The sequence below is a fragment of the Microcebus murinus genome, chromosome 20 (assembly GCF_040939455.1).
Source record: "Microcebus murinus isolate Inina chromosome 20, M.murinus_Inina_mat1.0, whole genome shotgun sequence".
In the NCBI taxonomy this organism is placed as follows: Eukaryota; Metazoa; Chordata; class Mammalia; order Primates; family Cheirogaleidae; genus Microcebus; species Microcebus murinus.
Window position 1 is genome coordinate 7,337,845 of NC_134123.1, and position 21,554 is coordinate 7,359,398.

The following is a 21,554-nucleotide window of genomic DNA, read 5'->3' on the forward strand; positions in this document are numbered from 1 at the left end:
CCCAGAACCGCGCGGACGGGGTGGGCGAAGAACGGCGCGCTGACACCAGTGAATGCCACCCTGTTACGAGTCGTCTCAAAGGCGCAGCCTCTGTGTCGTTCTATCCAAAACACGAGCACCAAGTCTTCCCTGATACGAACAGCCCAGCCAGATCCTAACTCGGCAGCGCAGGCCGCCAGGCCACCAGGCCGCCGGGCCACAGGGCCACCGGGCCGCCGGGCCACAGGGCCACCGGGCCACAGGGCCACCAGACCACCGGGCCGCCGGGCCACAGGGCCACCAGACCACCAGACCACCGGGCCACCGGGCCGCGCAGGAGGCCCGAGCGAGGGAGGCGCGGCCTCCCCGGCAGATAGCAGGCCGACGCGGCCTCTGCTGCTAGCGTCCTCTCGGTAGCTCTCCGCTGTGATTTTCAAGGCTCGTATTAGCCTGTCAGAAGGGAAGGATTAACATGTATTTTGATTTCTGCTGAAAACACGTTGTTTCAGAAATAAAGTTGGCATGGCAGGCATCTTGGTTGATTTAATCTCTGACACAGGAAGCTTATTTATAGCACCACAGCCTACTGAATGTTTAAAAACTCAAGCATTATAAGCCTGCTGTGCTTTTCCTGCGAAGTGTGGAACGGCACGAAATGAATGATGCCACCTGGGCCAGCAGCACAGGCATGATCCAGAGTCAGACACGGCTTCCACCCGCTCCTGGTCCGCGGGAGCGCCCCTCTGCCGGGCTGGGCCCGTCCTGCGGGCTGGGTTTCCTGCACCTGCCGCGTCCACATCTCAGGAATGCGGTTCCGGGTGGAGGGGCTGGTCCCTAAACCCCTCTCCCCCTCTGTGCTCTCCCTCTCTCTCCTCCAACCCTCTCCAGGGGGCCTGAGAAGTTCCGAACCAGCTGAGCTTTTCTGTGCCGCATCTTCCCCCAACAACCCTTTCTCCTAGCGGCCCTTCCTATTCCACTAGACAGGTGTCAGGAATAGTTTTGAGAAATGGTGTTAAAGCAACCTAAGTTGCTCTCCTCGTTTTCCAGGTCACACCGAGTCTCAAACAGTACATTCTCCCTTAACAACTAACCCTCACTAAAAATAGATATCAACGACAGGGATGTAGGTTAATTTGGGCATTTAAGTCTGCCTTCCTGTTTTGGGGAAAAAAAATTGATTATACTCCAGTTAAAAGGTAAGTTGTTCTGGATGTATGTAATAAAGCCACACATTGGCATCCTTTTGGGCAGATGGCCCTGAATGACTACTGCGAGTATAAACGTTTTCTATTAATTTACAGGCAAGCACTAACAGCCTCAGTGCTATCATCTGAAAGCAGTGTACTTTTACAGGTCAAAGAATCAGAGGGGAAAAAAAAATTTTTTTTTTTGAATCTCAATGTCAGAGGTTATGGTTTTGACGTTTAGATAGAAAACAGACTACATGCACTTTAAATCAAGTTAACACCACCTATTTCTAGAATCAGGCTACAAAGAAATTCCATACCAGGACTTCTCTGTAAGAAATGGAACACAAAACAGATAGAAACTTAATCTCCTTTCCTAATCATAAGCTTGATTACAGGAAAGTTCTTATCAAGAGAAGAAAATTCTTGAAGCCAAGCACATGACAGTCCTTGTGAATTACTAATGGTGGGTATTATGACAATGGCCACCCCAACGTCAAAATAAGTGGTCTGAGAAACACAAGAGTTCTTATGGGGATAAATACTTCAATGAGGACTATCACAAAAAAACATATACCACTGTGATGAGAGAGCACAGAATGATATGTTGATCTTGGGGTTAAAATTGGGTTTGAATTCCAAATGCACAAGTTACATGACCATGAGCAGTTATTCTTTCTCACTAAGCCTCAGTTTCCTCATCTATATAATGACAATAATATTATCTATTTCATAAGGTGGTCATGAGAATTAAAAGGAATAAACTGAATATTAAATTATTCTCTGTATCACTAAAACCCTAAAAGCCAAAGACTATACAACAGATGCCAAATCACCCTTGTAGGACATACCAAGAAATTGTAAAAATGATTTTTTTGACTCATAGTCATCAATAACCTTGCAGGAAGGCAAGAAGTTTGAGAAGGCCAGTACTGAGTGCTTAAAAAGAAATCTCTGGTGTACCCTGATGTTCTGTTGTCACCAAACCTTGAGTTCCAAAGGCATCCACACCCGAATCCTCACCCTCCAACTGTGTCCCACCACCTTTTGTGCCCCAGAGTCCCAAAGCCACTGTGCTCTATGGAAATAAAGGTTTTCAGCAAACACCCCTGTATCTTCAACTTCTCCATGAATATTTCCTTCCAACTGTCAAAGAGATCTCTCCTTATGACAAAGGTTCTCTTCTTAACTGAACTTCAGTTCCCCCTTGGGGTATCCCCCAAGAGTACAATTTTAGCAAGAATCCTGCTGAGTCAGTTTAGCAGAATTCCCCACCCTCAATATCCAACCAGCTCCACATCTGATGGGGTTTCTCATCCTCCACCAGCCCCCAGATGCTATCTGATCAGCCTGCTCAGCCTTCAGCAGGAATCCCTTTAGGCTGGTTTAGCCAGAATCCCCCTTTAACCCTAGAAGTTTTCTCTTAACAATTTTCCATCTACCTACCCCCTACTTTCCCTTGTCGTATTTGAAGTTGAGCCTGATCTCTCCCCTCTGCTATAAATTCCCATTGTAGTAGCCCTCCCCTTGAATAAAGTCTTTCTTATCATCATTAGCATGTATCATGAATAATTATTTTTTAGCACTTGTCTTCACCAAATCCTGGTTATCCCTAAGTGTCCCACATGGGGTTCCCTGCAAGCAGAGGCTGAAATGGAACTTGGCGTGCAATTTGATATTTACTAGGGATCACAACTGTGGCAGGGGTGGGGAGGAGGCAGGAAGGCCCAGAGGGCGAGGTTGAGCAATGCCTTCTGTATCTTTGGGAGAGGGGGCTGTCCTGCAGCCCTAGAGAGACCAGTAGCTGGAGGTGATGTAATGACAGAGGGCAACAAGTCTTTCCTGGGAGAAGGAAGTAGGTGGCATAGCTCTGTGTTCACCACCCCAGGCACTGCCCCTACCCCCGCAGCCCACTCACACTGTACGCACTTCAAGGCCTGGGGAGGGCCAGGGTGCTCCTTGCTTACCTCTTTGCCTCTTTCCCTCCAATTCTCCTCCCTCCTCCAAGAGCACCAGTGCAGTGAAGTTCATGCTATCACGACCACCGGCCAATCCTTCTTACGTCATTTACGTATCCAGGGCCACTGCTCCACCAGCACCCCTCCTCGTGGATGGCTCCAACACTGATTCATTCCACTCCTCCCCACCCTGCACCTGTGCCATTCTTGGTGACATCCACACCCACTGGACACGATGTCAATACCCCATGTCTTAGCCTCTCAGTGGCTCTATCACCTCACTTCCAATTCTGCGTCCCTGCCTCTCAGCCAGACTGCCATGTGCACCTCCCCCTACTTCTGTTCTTTTCATAACTTATGCCATTCTGATGTCTTAATGCCTATTTGTTTGTTCTTGTCTGACTTCCTCCTGCCTTGCTGAATACAAGCTGCAAGAGAGCAGGGTCTTTCTCTGTCTGGTTCAACTGCTCCATTCCCATTATAACATCTTTGGCATATACTAGGCATTCTCTGTAAGCATTGGTTAAATGGATGAATGAATGAATCATGATGTTCTTATTGAGGTAATAAGAAAAACTGAAATAAAATTTAAAAGTGGATTGTATTTTTCCCCTAGTGAGTCAATGTTAGTTAATGCCCTGGCCTCAAGCCCGTCTTAAATCCAATAGGCTGGAAAAGGCAGATGTGATTCAACCCTTTCCTTTCAGTAGTGCAGAAGCTGACACCACAGCAGGGCGGGGACCTGTCTGAGGTCTCAGGAAAGGAAGCCACAGCTGAGCCAGGGTAAGGATCCAGGTGTATTGACTTCCTGTTCAACCATCTCCAAATCCCGCTGTCTGCTGTCTCTAATTGTCAAGACAACGGTCACTTTATCAAGTGGTGTTGTGGTCTTGTGAAGGGCTGACCTCAAGTTCTGGCTTTGCTCCTTGCCAGTTGAGTAGCTTTTCTCAAAAATGGGGACCACCCTAGAAGATGGGGATCTTAACCCCTCCTCTCTGTGGTATTGGGAGGCTTAACAACCTAACAGATTCCAGTGGCACTGATATATTGCCAATACTCAATAAATGTTAGTCCCTTTCCCAAGATATTCATTCTATACTGAATTAACTTTATTGAGCTACCTTAGAGGTGTCAGGTGCCACCCCAGGCCTTGGCAACTTAGCTAGTTCACGGACTATTTCAGATGATGGCAGCGTGGCTGGTAAAGTTTGGGTCACATTTTGGTAATGAAGACTCCGCATTTGTTCAGCAGATGGAGAACAAGCAGATAAAGTGCCAGGTAAGAAGATAAACCATAGAAAAGTCCTCCACAGAGGCAGTCACCAAACTTACACATGCACCACCCAAACTCCTGAGACCCTCCCACCCATAAGGGAGGGGCTTGTAGGGGAGGGGGAGGAGAGGGAGGGAGGGAGGGAGGGAGGAGCAACCCGGACGTCTGTGCAACCGTGGCCATTGGAGGTGACACAGGAAAGTTTTCAGAGCACAAGCTTGGAAGTCAGATGGATCCAGGTTTACATCCTGGCTCTGCCACATACTCACCATGTGACACTTGGGTGACAAAGTGTTTATCTCTCAGAGCTTCTGGTTTCCCATATCTATATAGCAAGGATCATCTGGGAGTTTTCTTGTAGACTTGCAGTGAGAATTACATAAAACAATACATGAACATCATGCAGCACAGTGCCTGGAACACCAAACACCCAATAAATACCTGGTGGTGTGTCAATGGTTGTCATTGGAACCTCTGTCTTTCATCAGGCTCAGGTTGGAAGGAGAGTCCGCCACTGAAGGGAAGCAGTAAGTCAGTTCTCATCAACTCCAGACACTTAAAATCTTCCTCCTCCTGAATTCACTGATGATCTCTGGCTTTAATGATCCCTCAAAAGGACACAGGATTTCCGTAACTGAGCCAATCCCGGACCAGGAATCAGAGATTAGGATTGGAGTCCTGGCCACCCATGCTCAGGCAAATGTGCTTTCTCTCTCATCCTCAGCTTCCTCCTCCATAGAATGAAGGTGACCACCACTCCCTGGGAGGCAATGATGTGTGGTCCCAACAGAAAAAGGACTTCGGGGTCACATAGACCTGTCCCCACCCTGACTGAGCAACACTCTGATGACTTTGGGAAATATACTTCCTTTTTCCATGCCTCAGTTTCCTCATCTGTAAAATGGAGATAATAGTAACTCTCTCCCAGGTAATTAAGAAGATTAGTTGAGCTAGCTGCCAGGCATGCTTTTAAGAGCTTTACAAGTATAAAAACATTTACATATAAGAAAACTGAGACGGAGGGAGTTTCAGTGACTTGCCTGAGGTCACCCAGTCAACTTCCAGTCCTCTGGATCCAGATCCTGAGCACAGTTTAGCTTCTGTTGCCTTTGGGGATGCCTGCAAAGTGCTCAGCACATGACAAGCCCTCAGTTAACTACTTAGCTGTTACTACCACTTCACAGGGTTTCTGTGATGATAAACAAGAGGTACCTAAAAAAATACTCAAGAAATTGTAGATACAATATAGACAGAGGTCAGCAATGCAAGGATTGTAATACTCAGGATACTTGGAATTACAGTTACCCAGCTCTGTCTCCTAAATAAAGGGTTGGGGGAACAAATCCACTGCCATCTGTTTTTGTAAATAAAGTTTTATTGTAACATCACTGTGCATATCCATTTACATATTGTCTATAGCTGATTTTGCAATGCAATGGCAGAGGTGAGCAGTTCCAACAGAGACTGTATGATTCGCAAAGACTAAAATATACACTACCTAGTCCTTTACAGAAAATATTTGCCAAACCCTGTCCTAAATCATTTATTTTTAATAGAGCTCCTCAACAGTCAGAATATAAGATGTGATACAGTGGAAAAAAATATTAACTTGGGAGTCAGAATAAAACAATAGCTGAGACAACTGATTCTTCCTGAGTGCTCATCCTATGCTTGGTGATAACTAAGTGTCTAATGTGCAATAGGATCATTTCCATTTTACTAATGAAGAGATTGAGGTCCAGAAAGGTTAAGTAACTTGCTTAAGGCCACACAGCTACAAAGTCAGGGAGCCAGAACTCAAGTCCACATGCAAAGCTCCTGCTCCTAACCTAACCCCTTCCTCCTGCTGCCCCCAGGTTCTGCAGCCAACTTTGCTCCTTACCAGCCAAGCAGGGAGAGTAATTGGTGTTCTTGTTCTGGCTCAAGGTAATTTAAAGAGCAAATAAGTACCAACTGATGTCTTTATCAACTCGAAAGCCCTCCCTATTATCATTCGCCCTTCCCTTTTTCCTACATCTTTATTTCTTTCCAAAGAAAAAGGGCAGGTCTGTCCCTTCCCCCGCCCCTCCACCCAAAATACACCACACACACACACACACACACACACACACACACACACACACACACACCTCAGTGTTGTGTGCCGAGCAGAGGTGGATTAAAGCAATGGAAGAGATAGGAAGTCAGTATGTAGACAGGTAGGTGGTTGTTGTTGTTGTTTTTTCAAGCTTGCACTTCAAAGTCACTTTGGCCAATTGTCACAATGTCAAGTGTGGGTTTCCTCTCCTCTTTTCTCTCCTGCCCCCTTCTCTGCTTCCTTGCGTTTCATGGCGTGCACTCTGCTTTTCTTGGCCCTGATACTGAGGATGGAGAAATCCATCGGTTTCATTAGCTCTTTGAAAAACGAGGTGGGACCGTGTTAGCGAGGTGACGAGGTCACCAAGAGTCATTTATCATTTTCGATGAGGCATAATGAACTCCTCGAAGCTGGACTCTAATTTAATTGCTTTCTACTTAATTGAGAAGAAGGAAGCTAGTTCCAAGGTACTGACTAAAGGTGTTTTTATTGAAACATAGACAGTTCTGACTTGCATTATGTAGGTGACAGAAAACTGCTTCTGGTTAAGCTGTCTCACTCTCTCATGCAACACAATCTTTATTTCACGCTTAGTGGAGTCTAGATTTGTCTCTCCAAACTGATTCATCCCTTTTAGTAAATGGTGCTACCATCTTTCCAATTTCCCAGACCTGTCAACCTTGACTTCTCACACCCCAAAGCCCCATCTGTGAGCCCATTGTCAGATCACAGCTCCACCAAAGCTGACCCCTTCTCCCCACCCCTGGCAGAGCCCCCTTGGTTCAAGCCACCACCATCACTCACCTGGAAACCTACCACGCCTTGCTAGTGTTCTCCTTCCTTCTACTCTTTACCCCTCCAAGGTTCTATGTACATCCCACAGCCCAAGTGTAGAAAATCGAAATCAAACGATACTACTTGAATTAGTTACCTACTGCTACAGAACATATGACTCCAAAATTTAGGAGCTTAAGCTAAAAAATGAACATTTGCTACCTCACACAGTTTCTGAGGATCAGGAGCTTCAGAGCCCCTTCCCTGGGTGGTTCTGAGTTTAAGTCTCTCCTGGGGTTGCAGGCAAGATGTTGGCCAGCGCTGCAGCCATCCAAAGGCTCGACTGAGGCCGGAAGATCCACTTCCAAGGTGGCTCATTCACATGGCTGTTGGCAGGAGCCTTTGGTTCCTTGCCAAACAGACCTCTCCTACAGCTGCTTGGACATCTCGTGGCATGGCAGCTGTCTCCTTCCAAAGCGAATGAACCTAGAGAGAGCAAAGCAAAATCCCCAACGTCATCCACAGCCTGGCCTCCAAAGTCACGCTCTGCCATTTCCACAATCACCTGTGAGTTACAGGCCAGTCTTACTCAACATGGGAGGGTGTGAATACCCGAGAGCAAGGATCACCAGGGCCCGCCTGCACACTGGCTATCAGGTGACTACTTTGTTTAAAATCCTCCCATGGCTTCTTACTGAAATTGGAATAAAACCCCGCTTGAAGCTCTGACTCGGGGGGTTGGGTAGCAAGGGCAATATACGTAACCTAAACATTTGCACCCCCATAATATGCTGAAATAAAAAATCACACTGACAGCATAGTGTAGCATCAAAACAACAACAACAACAAAAAAACCCAACTTGTTACTAAGGGCTACCAAGCCCTGTGTGGTCTTTCTTCCACTTACCTCCTCCTTACCCACTAAGCTCCACCCTGCTTTCTGTGCCTCAAACATATTCCTGCCTCAGGACCTTTGCACTTTCTGTTCCCTCTGTCTGGAATGCTATTTTTCCAGACTGCCATGTGGCTGATTCCCTGTCATTCAGGTCTAGAGCAATGTCACCTCCTGAGAAGCCTGCCCTCCAACCTATCTAGAGGAGTCCCCCTCCCCATACCCACCTCCCACGTTGAGGGTTCAATAAGGAAACTAATAACACATAATATAATGTAACGACATATAATAACTACATATCAAATTGGTTTAAAGCTTATCCTGATCTAATAATTTAATTGGGATGTACTTTTTCATGTAGCACTCATATGCTTGGGTAACCTCGCCTACCCCACCTACCACTCTCTGTGCACAGTGACGCATCAGGTACTATGCCAAGCGCTCCATAAACTGCATCTCACACAGATACAGAAATCTCTATGAAGTTGCAAGTCTTAGCTCGGACTCCACCAACTAAATGACATGAACCAGAATTCAAACCCTGCCTTAACCCTGCCTTCAAGTCCTGTACTCTTTACACTATCTTAATATTCCTTTTTAATGTTTACAAAGACACTGTATGCAGTCTATAGAAATCCATTGCATTTCTCTAAATAATTTAATATTAATATATGAGTTTTTCTTATCTTAACATTTAGTGAACACCTGCTATGCACCCAGCACTGTCTTGGTTGCCATGGGGATCCTGAAAACCATGACACTATTCCAGCCCTCCAGAAGCTTGCAATTACATGTTGGCTTGAGAGGCTAAATAAAATCAAGTAATTTCTTCGATACCGTATTTAGAGGAGTGAGAACATCACTGGGATGGGCAGAGCAGGCTGGGAAGGGTCAGAGGGGAAATGGAGTTTGAATCAAGCCTTGAAGAATAAGCAGCATTTAAACCAGCAGCAGCGAGGGGGGAGGTATTGTAAGCAGAAAAAACTAACTGCTCTTGCAAAAGTGAGGCAGGAAGAGTCAGAAAATAGTGAGATGACCAGTTTGAATGTAACTGAGGCCACGTGCATGAATGTAAATGATGTCAAAACATAAAATCTAATGTAAAAAGATGATGTGTGAGAGTAATTTACTGAGTCATGCGGAAGGTGTCAATAAATATTTGTTGAATGAAGGAATGATGTATGGTTAGAACTAGTCCTCTCCTGAGGAAATACCACTGGATATTTACTCTGACACCCTATCTCCCTACACTTAAGTAACCTAAATGTACAACTGAGAAAATTGAATAGTCACATGTTTTCAATCAACCATGTGTTTTGGATCATATAAACAAGGTATCGGGTACTTTAAAACTTTTCTTTTCTAGTGCATGCAGCTCAAGAGAAGTGAATCCTTTTTCCATGCTCAGAACTGTGAACAGAGTCCAGCAGAGCTGGTTTCTAAACCTGGCTCAGCCATTTACTAGTTGAATGACCCCTGATCCAGGTAGATAGCTTTTCTAAGCTCCTCTGTAAAATATGGATAATAGCACCATATTTACAGGGCAATTGTGTGGATTGCTTTAGCTAAAGTGCATATTTTATAGGCATTCAAATGTTATCTTGCTTTGCCTAATCTTGACCTTTTATTCCATAAGGCAGATGGTCAGATTGGGATGAGGGGAAGGGAACGAATGAGCATAGCAGGTGATGGTAACCTCATAAACAAGCATTGGTATACGCATCAATAATTTTGACTTCCCAGAATATAAGAACAGCCTCCTGGACTCTGCTCCATGCTCCTGTTCTAACCATGTTACAGATCTCACCTTCCTGGTAAGAATTATTATGGGTGAAGCTTATCCTCAACCAAGTAGGGCTACTAACAATCTCTTGGCTATTATTATTACACCAGAGATGATCACCTGACACAAAACTGGGTCAATCAGAGCTCTTCCCTGGAATTTTTGAACATGAAAACATGAAGACTGGTAGTTTCGCTTCCTCTCCTCTGATAACCGCTATTGGATTGAATCTTCACAACGAGGTAGAGGCAGAGACTGAGAGAGGCCATCTGAGATACACTTTGGTTCCTAGCTCCATTTGTGCCAGGGATCTAGCTACCCCTGCCTTCCTTGATTTGTGAGCCTGTGGAGTTCCCCTTTCTACTTAAACAAATTTGAGTTGGATTTTTGTTACTTGCAACCTATATAACCCTATGCCAGAATGAGGAAGGAAATGAGCTTGTCATGTTTGAAGAACAATGGAAAAAAAAACAACTTTGCTGGAATAACAGGTTTATTTTAAGGAATTGTGAGACCAGAGCTTAATTAGTTGGGGTGTGAATGCCAGGCAATGGGGAGTTACTGAGCAATAAAGCAACATGGTGAAAGCAGTCACTTAGGATGAGTAAGGGAGTAGGAAGAGCATCTATGACGAATAACAGAAGGTGGAGCTGGAGGCAGGAGGACCACTTGGGAGGTTGTTGGCATGGAACAGAGTAGATTCCATTGCATAAGCCTTCAGTAAGCCACGGAGTCACCCTGTTGGCACATGAGCACCGAAAGCTACCTCCACCTTTGGAATTCCACTTGACAATGGCCTCTTCATTAGGGAAAGGCTCTATCCACAGTCACATCAATAACTAGATGTGTAATTAACTTAGTTTCCCATCCCCCCCCAGGGGGTGGCAGTAAGGAGGGCAGCGAATATAAGGGCTCAATATCATAGTCAAAGCTTTTACAGATATGTCTTCCTCCAGTGGGTGCCACCCTGACAGCGTGGCCCAGAGAGGCTTAATTTGACAATCCCAACAATCCATTGTTAATGATGTGCCACTGTTGTGATTTGCATTTGGTAAATGCAATTTTTTGACTGTTTGCTCTCCCCTAGCTTTCTGCTCTGGGTTCCTGGCCCCCTGTGTTCTTTGGTGGGCAAGTTTCCTTTTCAACACTGTAGATACCATCTCTGCTATTGGGACACAACAGTTAAATAATGTGAAATTGCACTGATGCCAGTGAAATAAAAGTGAGTTTTACAAAACCGAGTTCCTTCCCTGAACATAATAACAGTAAATTTCTAGGGTCCTATAGTGTAATATCCATTAGATTTATTATGTTGCAATTCCCAGTCCCACTAGTTCTGCCTGAGGGTGAGTATATTACATTTCATCACAGTTTCATTTTCTCCTACAGATGAGAAATGGGAATGCGATTGCAGTTATGTAGCATGCATGTGTTAAATCTGATCTCTAATAAAATCAAACACATCACAACTCAAAGCACTTTAGCACAGTGTCGGCAAAATGAAACGCCATCTGTCATCATGTAGAGATTGCCTTATTATAACACAAAATCAAACTGCTCAGTGTGAACATTGTTACTTAATAAATGGGTAAATGAAAACTGATAATTATGATCTTATTTATTTTAAATGATTACTTAAAGCCACCAAAAGCGCAACATAATTTGTCAATTAGACACTCTGGACCCCATAACAGCACATAGAGCAAACACCCCTCAGTAAAAATGGTAAATAGACTTGGAGAGAAACAAAGGGGAGGGATTATGAGGAACTTTCAAGAACTGCCAGAAGTAGAGACTGGAAAGGGAGCTCAGAGCTTGAGTAATCATGGTCAATCCTGATTAGAGACTGCAGTGTCTATACCGGAGTCACCTAATATTTTCACCTGGAAAAAATGCAAGTGTCCAGTGCATTGGACAATACGACAGACTGAAGCCCCCGAGGAGAGCTGGTGACACTGCCTTGGTCCCCATGAGACACACCTAAAACTGGGATGTTGCTTCCAACTGTTGGGGGCAAGAGGTTTTTAACTTGCTTTTAATCTTTCATTTGAATAGAACACTCTTAGTCTAAGGTTAGTCATGTCTGAGAACGGATATGAAAGCAGATAGAAAATAACACGGTTTGGGAGAGGGAAATGCAAAAGTTGAAGAAAAGATAAAGGCAGTGACTATTGTGAATCCCCCATATTATGTGGATGAGGGCTTTGCTCTTTCCTGGAAAAAGAAAATGGAAACATCTAAATCACTCACTGTGATTGCAGATACATGGTAATGTCTCTTCCTAATGCTTTCACCTATAATCCTGATTATCTGCCCTGATGAAATCACAGCCATTCCTGGTATCCTACAAGATGTGTCAAGAGTCTGCAAGCCCAATAAACCGTAGAAATGCTTCCGGTCCTCCTGCTAAGCAGTGTGATGCGAGTATACTACACAGGAATTAACAATTCTGGGCTCTTCCCTTGGCATGATATCCAGTTTTTCAGTCTTGCAAATACTACATATTCTTAGTCCCCTGAGAAACTGGTGAAAGAGTTTACAGATTTCTCCTAGGCATCCCAGACCTCCCCTAAGATCTGGATATGATATATTAAATATCAGGGAAATAAAACAAGTCTGAAAAAAATATAATATACTGCCATTGTGCCATGTCCCTTCCCCAATACTTTAAAGGGTGGTTTCATGGAGGGTTTTCCCTAAGTTCCATCTCAGATAATTTAGTTATCTAATTTCAAGAACACTTTATTACAAGGTGGTTTCACCTCTAATATTTAATTGAATTTGGTAAATATTTTCAGGGCTCTTGCTATATTTAAGTCAATGAAGTGATTTAAATAAATAAGCAGTTTGTGTTTGCATATAATTTATACCCCAGTTATAGAGAGAAAACTAATAGCAAGGATTAGAATTTGCGGTAATGAGGGTAAAGTAAAAGAAAAACTATCTTTGTAGCAGTTTGAAGGCGGGAAAGTGTATCCGTTGGGGTGATGGGAAAGGCTCATCAAGGAGGTGGCATCTTGGATGCACTGAAGGACTTCAAGAGGTAAAGATGATGAGACAGAACAGGTTTGACAAGCAGAATTCTATGACAAACCTACAGTCTAATAAAAAATTTGTCCTGGACTTTTTGTCCTGGGTTTCTTCCTGACTTAGAGTTCTTAAAACCTTTGGGATTTCCTGAGTGAGACGAATGTTTTGTTATGCTAATGAGTGGTCCCCTTCATACCTTCACCAGAAAGACCAAATATGTGATCACAGGGTGAGACCTTTGGACCAGCCTGGAAATTTGGACCTCCAGGGAGGAGAGAGAGGGTTTGGAGATTGAGTTTGATCATGTGGCCAATGATTTAATGAATCATGATTTTGTAATGAGGCCCCAATAAAAACTCTGGACACTGAGGCCTGGTGGAGCTTCCTGGTTGATGAACACATGGGTGTGCCTGGAGCGTGATGCCCCTTTGGCTCCGGGAGGGAGAGGGCTTGGAAGCTCTACACTATCTCCCAGACCTCACTCTCTCTCTATCCTTTATAATAAAACTACGATCAAAATATATTGCTTTCCTGAGTTCTGCGAGTCATTCTAGTGAATTATTGAACCTGTGGGGATTGTGGCAGCCCCCAAATTTATAGCCAATTAGAAGTATGGGTGACCTTGGACCTCACTTGTAGCTAGCATCTGAAGTGGGGGCAGTCCTAGGAAGGGCTTCACCCTTAACTTGTGGAGATTATTCTCATGGGCCTGGCCTGTGCAGGTGTTTAAATGGGTAGGGCTCTTCCTGGTAACAGACTTGGAAGCATCAGGAGCATTCAACAGGAGGGACATTCTCCATTGCTAGCCTAAAGATGGAAAAGACCATGTGACCAGGAATATGGCAGCCTCTAGGAGAGTGGCCCTCGCCCACAACCACCAAGGCAATGGAGTCCTCAGTCCTGCAACCTCAAGAAACTAAATTCTGTCACAGCCACGTGAACTTGGAAGAGGCTCTCAAGGTGAGAGCCTTACTGATACCTTGATTTCAGGCTTATGAAACTCCAAGAACTAAGTCATGCCATGTCCAAACTCCTGACCCACACAGATCTGTGAGTTAATAAACAGGCTTTGCTTTATACCACTAAGTTTGCGGTAAGTTATTACACGGCAATAGAAAACAATAAAACAGGGCCTGGTGGTGAACGTGTCATGAACCACATTGTCATTCTCCACAGCCATGGTGTTGTTTTTCTGCCCAGCGTCTCTGATTCTCTGGGAGCTTCCCCATTACCAACCTGCATCATTCCAGTCCTTGTGGTTATCGTGGGAGCAGCCATTTTGGGCACGTGACCTGCCCCTGGACACAGCTGATTGGTCCAGGAGTAAGATCTAATAGACCAATTAAAGCCCTTCTTTGGAACTTGTGGACTTGAGACCCAGGGGGTGGCTGAAACGATAAGATGCAAAAATCAAGATTTAGTGCTGACTGTGTTTTCTCCCGTGTGGGAAAAGTTCTTGTTGTGCATGAAAAGAATAAAATCAGCAAACAGAGAGAAACCAGAACAAACAATCTAGCAGGCGTATCTGAGCCCCTGGTTCTAGTTGTTTCATAGCCCCAAACACAATCTGTGTGGGGGTTCTTAGAGACACTCAAGTATCTTTTACAATAAATTCCCTTTTTGTTTAAGCCAAGTCAAGTGGGTTTCCTGTCCATTGTAATAAAAACTGTCCTAATACAATAGTAATAGTTATAAATCATAGTTTTCTGATTTCTGTTAGGTCAAGCCTAAATTCTTCCTGTTATAGGGCAATGTTCCTCCTCCAGGGAATATTTTCATGAGTACACCACAGATAGTATGACAGGATCCCTGGACACTAATTTTAACAAGGCCTTTATTTTTGTCTTTGAGACATCGTTTCCACAGGATGCCAAATCATTGATTCATTTGCTCAATTCAGCAATCAACCTGTTAATTAACATTTAAAAAAAAATTTAGCCAAAGTTCGTTCATTGAACTGGCCTTATAGATAAGCTTCAAACATGTTGAAACAAAGATTTGTCTGAGTTAGGGCACATGCAAGGTTTCATAGAAGGAAGCACAGAGGGACATCAGAGTTCCACAGCCTGTTCTTCCTCTCTATTTCTGATTAATCGAAACAGCAAATGTAGCCACTTCTCGTGGGCTCTCTCCAATAAGGAAGGGCATTAGCCAGCATGCCCATTTTGTCTGTGATCAAGTCTACCAAAGCCCAGAAAAAATTCAACACAATTTCAAAGAGTCGAAGAAAACACTGGGTATTTGGAGGAAACTTGGCATTTCAAGCCTCCTACCCATTTTTCACTTGAAAATCAAATGGAAGTGCAAACAATGATGAAAGCTTTCATGTAGTACTATTTTTCCTGCTGGGATGGAGTGAAAAACAAAACTCAAATTGCCTTCAGCAAAGTGGGGGAAAAAGCAGCTCAAATAACTGGAATACTCCCACTGTATACTCCACTGCGTGGCGCATAAACTCATAATATCTCCACTTGTTTATTTCTCTTATTAGACTATAACTTCCCCAAAGGCAGGGTAGGCTCTTTTCTTATCCATCGTTGCCTATTTGCCCCTCTTCCCATCCCCCTAAACCCTCCACACAGAGTCTTTGTGTCTCCTCTATCCAATTAGAGGCTGTTAAACTGTTCTGATCCCCCCCTCCCTCACTCCCTCCACGTGGCTGTGTGTCTTAGATGTGGCCAATCAGAGCATCTTGTCCCTTTGGCCAAAGTGATTGGTTCAGGAATTTGCACATAGCACAATCTGAAGACAAAAGAAATACCTTAAGAGAGGTAGGGATGACTAGCCAGCTAGCTATCAGTTTCTCTGTCCATCCGTCTATCTATAATCTTATTAAATCCCCAAAAAGCCCAGCTGAGACTAGATCCAAGGACTCAAATAATGTGATCAGGGCAAGGTCTCTCCAAGCCCTTGCCTTGGCTCTCCTTGACTTGATCCATGTGCCCAACTCTCAGCCACCGTGACTAAGGATATATCACACTTCATTGTCCTGTCCTGGTCAACGAAGGAGTCATTGACTCAAGAAGGAGTCAGCCCTCCATGGAAAACACTGGGGGAAGAAGTGGCCCCCTGGAGTATTTGAAATGCTGTTACCTGAAGAAAAGGGAAAGGGGACAAAGAAGCAGCAAGAGCCCCTGACCTAGTCTGGTACTTTCATTTGGCAGACAGAGAAACAAGACTGGAGAGGCATGTGGCTTGCTCCAGGCCACACGGTCCAAAACCACTTGTCTGTGCCTCGTGTCATGGTAGTTGGAGAGCTCGTTGGCCTCCTTCCACGAACATGCACCTGAAGCATCCTCCATGATCTTTAAACAACAGCTAGAATGTTCCCAGACTGTCTCAGTTCACAGTGCTCGTGGCGTCTGCAAATAAATTTAAAGAAAAAATAAATTTGTTTTTCATCCTTTAATACCCACAACTACTTATTAATGAGAGGCAGGCACTCATTGGACACTGCACAATTTCTTAAACCTTAGAATCAGATTAGACACCACCACTGTTATTTTCTATTGCACATCATTGTTCACACACTCCTTTCTTTAGATCACAGTAACTGTCAAAAAAAAAAAAACACGTCATGAAGATAGGACTTCACAGAAAGGAATGTAGCATAATCTAATATTAACTATCTAAAGCTAATTGTTATACAGTGTCCAACAGATGTCAACTATCATTGGTTTCTTCAAAAATGCTAAAAATTCCATCATGTCCCTATGAGTTAGCTGTGGTGCCCCAGTGTGCCTTGACACACAGTTTGGGAACCACAACCTAAAATTAAAGGTCCATGGACTGCCTCAACTCCCATCCCCCTCCACAGGGTAGCATTTAGTGACCTTCAAGGGCAGATGGGAGCTACACAGAAGAATCGGCCAGATTTGAGGCAACCCCAATGCCCTCTGAGCAGAGAAGTCATCCTCTCTGAGACTCCTGCTCTTCAAAATAAAAAATGGCAGTGCCACCTCCAATTCTAAGGAGTCAGGGTAACCACCTTTGGCCTCTTTCTGTAGACAATGGGACCAGATGTCTGCTGCCCCCAAAGACCATTTGTGGTGCTATTTAGCATTTCAGACGTTTACTTCTCCTTGATTTAGCTTCTATTTCATTTTGCATCTCTGCCTTATAGTCTCATTGTAAACAAAGCACGTGCATTGTAAATGTCTTCAGACACTGAAGCAAAAGCCCATTTAAAAATTCCATTTTTCCCCTAAAGTAAAAATTGATGCTGCTTATTTTTTCCTCCACTCTATCATTGACCTGGAAGTACAAAGACCTGTGTTCTGAGCCTGGTTATGCCATCCCTTTGCTGTGGGGATGACATAAACACCCCTAGACCCCATCCTTCTTATTTGTTAAAAAATAAAAGGCATGGGGGGGAAGATGTTGAGATTTCACCAACTAGTAAAATTTTTAATGTTTTGGAGATCAACCTATGTTTGCCAATGTTTAATTTTGCCAAAGACACAAAGAGTACTTACCATCTACTACCACCATTATTTTATAATATAAAGGTCATTTTACTATCAAAAAGTAGAAAGAAAATACCCCAAGATTTTCTCCATTTTGAAAGTTCATTTCTTTGTTTCATTAGAAAATCTCACTGCTTATCCTTTTTTACATTTTGCTTCAGACTGATGAAAACTTCATCACAGTTCAGGACAAGTTACGAAGGAGCATTTGCATAATTGTTGCATTCCCCCCCCCCCATAATTGTAGCAGCCATTGCAGATGTCCACTGCAGTGACTTAACTTGACGAGCCTCAGTTTCTTCATCTGACAAATGGGCACAGTAAAACCTGCTCTACTTACTTCCCAAGGTCATTACGAGTATGAAATGAAAAAGTGGGCACGACAGTGCTTGAAGAAGGAGAAGAAGAAGAGGAAGAGGAGAAGGAGAAGGAGAAGAAGAGAAGTAGAAGAAGGAAGATCAAGGTATTAAGGTATCACCTCCAGCACCACCTTTCGGAACACTTTATGTTCTAGCCAGAATCAAGGTTGCAATTATGAAATCTCCAACTTTTCTCTAACTCTCTGGCCTTGACTGGTTTAATTTAGACCCTGAACATTAGTTTAACAAAGTGCTTTCATGTTTATTATATTGGATTAGCAAATTATAAGCTATCATGTGAGGCTTTTGAGAACACCCAGACAAATGGCCCGCGTGCAGGGAACCCTCATATACTCGCCATATGGGCTTCATTTATTAAAGCTTTGGACCACAAGCTCGGGGGAGAGCAGCCTCTTTACAGAGAGACTCCTGAGGATTGGTTGCTAGGAAGCTACAAAAGCTAGTGTTTTTAATGAGATTTAAAGTATCATAAATTATATATTATTTTCTGCACTTAGGACATTCATAGCTCTTTGGTTTATTTTGTATTTCATTTTGCATCGGTGACATATAATCCCTTTACATACAAAATGCCTTGCATAAGAATTCCCTCGGAAATCAGAGCAAAATTACATTTCAAAATTATTTTTTTTTCCTCCCTAAAATAAAAGTTCGCATTGCTTTGTCTCTCCTCTTGCATGTCCAAGGCAGGCAAGGGCTAAGAATTTATTTTCTCCAGCTTAAAAAAAAAAAAAAAAAAATTAATCCCAGCCTTTCCCAGTGATAATTACTCCAGTGAATACTGTGAGTGGAGTCTGGAGCTGCTGTTAATAAGAATTCTCATAATTCCATTTTCTGATGAGAGTTAATGTGGGTTCTGCGGTTTAATTCCACAGATAATTACGGAGGCAGTATTTAAAACGCCTGTTTAGTCAGTACCCTTTCTCAACTCCCTTCAGTTTTCAGCATTAAATAAAGAGGCAGCCATTCCACAAAAGAAATTCAAAAACTATTTGGTTTAACTGCTCTTCTTTAAGGAGGGGAGGCATTATGCAAATGTGGTGCCCAGAAAAGGCTGGCGGAGGCCGCCCCGTCCAATCTGCATAATAAAAGGCAGCCCCACGGGCCGCACTGGGGCCAGGACACATTTCTGCTGAAAGTGGCCACCGATAAGACAGATGAAGGCCGTGGTTTTCGATTAAGAAATTGTTTTGATCAGAGATCCTTTGTGAAATGAGATTTTAACATCTTTGGAAAACAACAGGCCCCGAGCAGCACACGTTTGCTTTTTTGTTTTCCCTTTGTAACTTCTCTTCCTCTCTGTCCTGTGCTTTTCGCTCCCAGTCCCCCAGAGAGTGGGTTCTAGAGACATTAGGCTGCTTTCAGGAACGTCTCGGCGATTTAATGGAATGGGCTCTACTTTGCACTTGTAACAAAAATCAAGAGCTCCAACAAGGTGCGATTCATCGATTCCAGCAAAAGTTTTAGGAACATTTGGAAACCCAGATGTGGGGAATCTGTGAGACAACAATGTGTACAGGCTTATCAATAATTGCATGCACGACTAAGGGGCTCTTGCCTTCTTCTTTTTTTTTTTTTTATTTCAGAATATTACAGGGTACAAACGTGTTAGTTACATGAATTACTTTTGTACAGTTTGAATCAAAGTCCGCCACCCATATAGTGTGCATCGTACCTGTTAGGTGTGAATTTATCCCTCCTCCTCCCCCCCCCACCTGCTTGATTTCTGTTGATTTTACTACCAGATGTGCACATGAGTGTTGATCGATTGGCTCCAATTTAATAGTGAGTGCATCTTAAAATGGTGAACGCCAGCTTTGTCTTCCCTTAACACAAGCCTATTTACCAAACACTAGCCTGTTTACCAAGGTCTATCTGCTTCGGGTTTCTGATCTCCACTTTTCATTGCTGGGTGTCTGGACTCAGCTTACCCCTCACCAATGAGAAATCTGGGCCTCCCTTAGCACCCTGATCCCACATTCCTTCTGCTCTGCTCTGTACCAAATGCCTTTTCCGATTGCATGTTGCTCCAATGGGCCGCGCCGAAGTGGGACTATTCGTAGAATTGTCAACTTATGAACTGTGTCCTTTAGCTGTAATTTCAAGAAAGCCACGAGAGGGTGGAAGGATGACATGGGGAGGCTGGAACAAGTGGCAAAATGGAAAAAAATAAGAACTTGTTGGCAGATTGAAAAGAGCACTTGAAATAGAAAAAAAAAAAGTCTGAAAATATATACATACACCAGAATCATTATAGTGGCTATATGTGAGGTTTGATGGTTGATTTATATTTTCTTTTCTTGGCCTGCTTGTCTTTTCTACATATTCTACAATAATCATGTATTATAATTATATTATTTTAAAGTGGTTTTTTTTTGAAGCATGCACCAATTTCCAGTTTCACTGGGGCCAGACGAAGCCATCCAGGTGTGGCTGTATGACCTTGGGCACATTCACCCGTTTTGGACTTCTGTTTCCTGATTTGTAAATGGAGAAGTTGATTCCAAGGTCCCTTCCAAGGCTCGTATGTTGAGTCATCTATGAATATCTGTTTCATCCTTAGGATAAAATAAGAATAAGGAAGCATAAGGATAAGGAAGCAAAATAAATCTTAATCCTACGACTCAGCAATACTTAGCTATAAGAGTGCTTGGAGTTCTTCCAAAATGTTCTTGTGTAAGAAATATTTCAAGAAATATTCCACTGAGGAGGAAAATGGTGGGGAACCTCTGATCCATGCCTTAGATAAGAAATAAGTGGCCCAAGGATGGCAAGAAGGAAGGAGGAAGAGAGAAGATTAGAACTTCAATGTCTTAGATCTGTCTAGAGCTTTTAGAGCTTTTATTTTATTTTATTTATTTTATTTTATTTTATTTTATTTTATTTTATTTTATTTTATTTTATTTTATTGAGACAAGGTCTTGTTCTGTTGCCTGGGCTAGATGGCTGTGGCACCATCATAGCTCACTGCAATCTCAAACTCCTGGGCTCAAGTGATCCTCCTGCCTCAGCCTCAGGCATGTGCCACCATACCTGGCTAATTCTACCAGATCTACAAAGAATTGGTACCTATCCTTCAGAAATTATTCCATAACATTGAGGAGGGAATCCTTCCGAACTCATTCTATGAACCCAGTATCACCTTGATACCAAAGCCAGGAAAGGATACAACCAAAGAGGGAAAACTATAGACCAATATCCCTTATGAATATAGATGCAAAAATCTTCAACACAATATTAGCAAACCAAATCAACAGCACATCAAAAAAATAATTCACCATGATCAAGTGGGTTTCATCCCAGGGATGCAAGGATGGTTCAACATATGCAAATTGGCCAAGCATGGTGGCTCACACCTGTAATCCTAGCACTCTGGAAGGTGGAGGCTGGAGGATTGCTTGAGGTCAGGAGTTCAAGACTAGACTGAGCAAAAATGAGACCCTGTCTCTACTAAAAATAGAAAAAAATTAGCCAGGCAACTAAAAATAGGAAAAATTAGCCAGATATGGTGGTGCATGTCATTTAGGTTTATGGCTGTTGTCCCAGTATAATTAGTCATAGTATCTCCCTTGCTGTTTAACATGTCTTGAATTAGACAATAACTTTTATGGTCATATCACCTACACCTTAACACATTCCTTGCCCCTCTCTCAGGTTCACAACATTTCACCTAGTGACACAGTTTGACATGGGCTTACTCTCTGACCTCTATCTATCCTCATCAGAGAGAGGATTGACCATAATATCTCAGAGTC